This window comes from Triticum aestivum, chromosome 5A, assembly GCF_018294505.1.
Source record: "Triticum aestivum cultivar Chinese Spring chromosome 5A, IWGSC CS RefSeq v2.1, whole genome shotgun sequence".
Classification (NCBI taxonomy): domain Eukaryota; kingdom Viridiplantae; phylum Streptophyta; class Magnoliopsida; order Poales; family Poaceae; genus Triticum; species Triticum aestivum.
Genome location: NC_057806.1, coordinates 174,717,904 through 174,722,384, shown reverse-complemented (window position 1 = coordinate 174,722,384; position 4,481 = coordinate 174,717,904).

The window sequence follows — 4,481 nt, the reverse complement described above, 5'->3', positions numbered from 1 at the left end:
GTTCATCCAACCCTCCACGGGGTGCTGTTCATCCAGCCCCAACCGGCTCGATCGATCAGGGTCCTGTTCATCCAGAGGCAACACCACGGGATCTTATTCATCCACCCCCACCAGGAACTGTTCATCCCCCCCCCCCCCCCCCCCCCGCAACGCTCAATGTTCATCCAGAGGTAGCATCGATCGGCTTCAGTTAGCAGCAGTAGCGAAGGAATCGCTCAATCGGGTTCAGTTAACAGCCATCGATCGATCGCTCGGGTTCAGTAACGTGTAGCCTGCAGTGCAATCGCTCGGGTTCAGTTAGAGCCCAACGCCTCGCTCGGGTTCAGTTAGAGCCAACGCCTCGCACACACGCGCGTACGTGTATGAGAGAAGCACGCATCGCTCGGCCCCCGACCTCACACCGTAACCGGGAACTCCCCGAAATTTTCCTCACCCTCGCTTCTACCATGGTTTTTTCCATCATGGACGGCCCAAAGAATGTCATGCAGCTACGTCTCCGGCCCGCCCAGGACGAAAAGCCCATTTTCTGTCATGATTTTTTGTCATAGAAGTAGCAGCCCACCACATCTATGATGATACCAGGTTTTGTCACCATTATCGTCATAGAAGTGTCATATGAATGACAGAAAAAAATTCATTCAGCCCAAAATGTCATAGATCTGTCTTATTTTGTAGTGATGGTTATGTTTCCTAGCCATAGACAAAGAGTTGTCATTTGATTAACGAGATCACATCATTAGGAGAATGATGTGATTGACTTGACCCATTCCTTTAGCTTAGCACTCGATCGTTTAGTATGTTGCTATTGCTTTTTACATGACTTATGCATGTTCCTATGACTATGAGATTATGCAACTCCTGTTTATTGGAGGAACACTTTGTGTGCTACCAAACATCACAACGTAATTGGGTGATTATAAACGTGCTCTACAGGTGTCTCCGAAGGTACTTGTTGGGCTGGCGTATTTCGAGATTAGGATTTGTCACTCCGATTGTCGGAGAGGTGTCTGTGGGCCCTCTCGGTAATGCACCTCACTTAAGCCTTGCAAGCATTGCAAATAATGAGTTAGTTGCAGGATAATGTATTACGGAACGAGTAAAGAGACTTGCCGGTAACGAGATTGAACTAGGTATTGAGATACCGACGATCGAATCTCGGGCAAGTAACATACCGATGACAAAGGGAACAACGTATGTTGTTATGCGGTCTGACCGATAAAGATCTTCGTAGAATATGTGGGAGCCAATATGAACATCCAGGTTCCGCTATTGTTTACTGACCGGAGACGTGTCTCGGTCATGTCTACATAGTTCTCGAACCCGTAGGGTCCGCACGCTTAACGTTTCGATGACAGTTATATTATGAGTTTATATGTTTTGATTTACCGAAGGTTGTTCGGAGTCTCGGATGTGATCACGGACATGACGAGGAGTCTCGAAATGGTCGAGACATGAAGATTGATATATTGCAAGCCGATGTTTGGATATCGGAAGTGTTCCGGGTGAAATCGGGATTTTACCGGAGTACCGGGAGGTTACCGGAACCCCCCGGGGACTTAATGGGCCTTAGTGGGCCTGGGTGGAAAGAGAGGAGAGGCGGCCAGGGCATGGGCCGCGCCCCCTCCCCCCTAGTCCGAATAGGACAAGGAGAGGGGGGCGGCGCCCCCCCCCCTTCCTTCTTCTCCTCCACCTCTTTCCCCTCTCTCTCCTAATCCAACAAGGAAAAGGGGGGGAGTCCTACTCCCGGTAGGAGTAGGACTCCTCCTGACGCGCCCCTCTCTGGGCAGGCCGCACCCCCCCCTTGCTCCTTTATATATGGGGGTAGGGGGGCACCCCATAGACACAACAATTGATCGTTTGATCTTTTAGCCGTGTGCGGTGCCCCCCTCCACCATAATCCACCTCAATAATACTGTAGCGGTGCTTAGGCGAAGCCCTGCGTGGGTAGAACATCATCATCGTCACCACGCCGTCGTGCTGACGAAACTCTCCCTCAACACTCGCTGGATCGGAGTTCGAGGGACGTCATTGGGCTGAACGTGTGCTGAACTCGGAGGTGCCATACGTTCGGTACTTGATCGGTCGGATTGAGAAGACGTACGACTACATCAATCGCGTTGTGCTAACGCTTCCGCTTTCGGTCTATGAGGGTACGTGGACAAAACTCTCCCCTCTCGTTGCTATGCATCACCATGATCTTGCGTGTGCGTAGGAAATTTTTGAAATTACTATGTTTACCAACACTCACTCCATGCAAATCACGGTACCCACATTATCAAAAATAGCATACGTGGTCTTCATGGCATCCCTGAAACTATGACACTACTTTCAAGAATGTTCAATTATGGTGGCTTCTGAAGTACCACTCAACGACATAAGAAATAACCGTGATGCCACTGGCCGGATTGCTAAATGGGCTATTGAGCTCCTCCCATTCGACATAACGTACAAACCACGACCAGCCATTAAGTCGCAAGTACTGGCTAATTTTGTCGCCGAATGGACAGAAGCCGAACTCCCTAAAGAGTACGGCGCGTACTCCAATTGAATCATGCACTTTGACGGCTCTAAGATGCTGGCTGGTCTGGGGGCAGGCGTCGTCCTGACATCCCCCACCGGAGATATAGTCCAATACGTACTCCAAATATTATACACAGACTCCAACAATGCAGCAGAATATGAGGCCCTGTTGCATGGTCTCCGGATGGCAGTCTCCATGGGGATTCAATGCCTAGAGGTGCGTGGGGATTCAAACCTCACAATATCTCAAATAAACGGAGACTTTGACGCCAAGGACCCAAAAATGGCGGCTTACCGCAATGTCATCCTCAAAATGTCAGCTCGGTTCGAGGGGCTCGAATTCTACCATGTGGTTCGAGAAAACAATCAAGCGGCGGATATCCTCGTCCGCATCGGCGCTAAGCGCGACCCTGTCCCACCAAATATCTTCTTGGAAACGCTGTTTAAGCCATCCGTGGTGTGGGAAGGGGAGACCGGCAACAACAGTCCGAATCCGGCCACAACACCAGATCCTGAACACTCTGGCGTAATCGGAGGCTCCGCCACCGAAATAACACCTTCGGCCCACGTGATTATGGCTGTCATCACCCCGTGGACAGAACCCTTCTTGGCTTACCTAAATAGGCAAGAACTCCCTGAGGACCCAAACGAGGCACGTTGCATTGTGCGGCTGTCTAAAGCCTACAAGGTCCATGAGAGAGAGCTTTATAATAAAAGCGCTACCGGAGTACTTCAAAGGTGAATCTCCGAAGACGAAGGACGCAACTTTTGGCAAAAATTCATCCTAGACTCGGCGGCCATCACGCTGCAGCTCGGGCCCTTGTAAGCAAGGCCTTCCGTACAGGTTTCTACTGGCCGACAGCCCGAGCAGACGCACAGGACCTTGTCCAACATTGCGTCGGTTGCCAGCTTTTTGCAAACCAAAGCCTTATGCCACCTACCGCTCTCCAAACAATCCCCATTACTTGGCCCTTTGTGGTCTGGGGGCTTGATATGGTCGGACCCCTTAAAGGAGGAAGCCATAAGAGAAAGTACCTATTGGTCATGGTGGATAAATTCACCAAATGGATAGAAACCAAACCAGTTAAAACGGCCGAGTCTAGACCAGTGATAGACTTCATATCCGGGGTTGTACACCGTTATGGTGTCCCCCACAGCATCTTCACCGATAACGGCTCGAACTTCACAGCTGACGAGGTAAAAACTTGGTGTGGCAACATGGGCATTAAGCTCGATTATGCATCTGTCTATCACCCCCAAACAAACGGTCAAGTCAAACGAGCAAGTGGTCTTATTATGAGCGGCATTAAACCCAGATTAGTTTGATCCTTGAGGGAATCAGATACGCACTGGGTTGAGGAGCTCGACTCCGTACTGTGGGGGTTGCGGACCACGTTGAATCGCACTACCGGATACACACCGTTTTTATGGTGTACGATGCAAAGGCGGTACTGCCCTGCGACATCATTCATGACTCACCTCGAGTGCGCATGTACAAAGAGAAAGAAGCCGAGCTTGATCGGCATGACAGTTTAGACGCCCTGGAGGAGGAGCGTGACATTGCAAAAGCCCGCTCCGCATTCTATCAGCAACAGGCTCGACGGTATCAAAGCAGAGAAGTACGGGCCAAAACTTATAACTTTGGCGAACTCATTCTACGCCTAACAAAGAAGAAAAAGGACAAGCTCAAGCCCAAATGGGAAGGTCCCTTCATCATTGACAGATTTCTAACCGGTGGAGCATACCGTCTGCGTGATGCATCGAGCAATCGACTCGAGCCAAACCCATGGAACGCAGCCAAACTCCGAAGGTTGTACGCCTAGTGCCGGACTCTGTGTTCATCTCCTTACCTCCGCCTTTTTCATATATATCTGCTATCTGTCTTTCTTTCTTTCTTTCTTCCCTTTTTCTTCACGGCCTTAAAAGGTTAAAATGTGTCTTGACTACACAATCTTGACGTG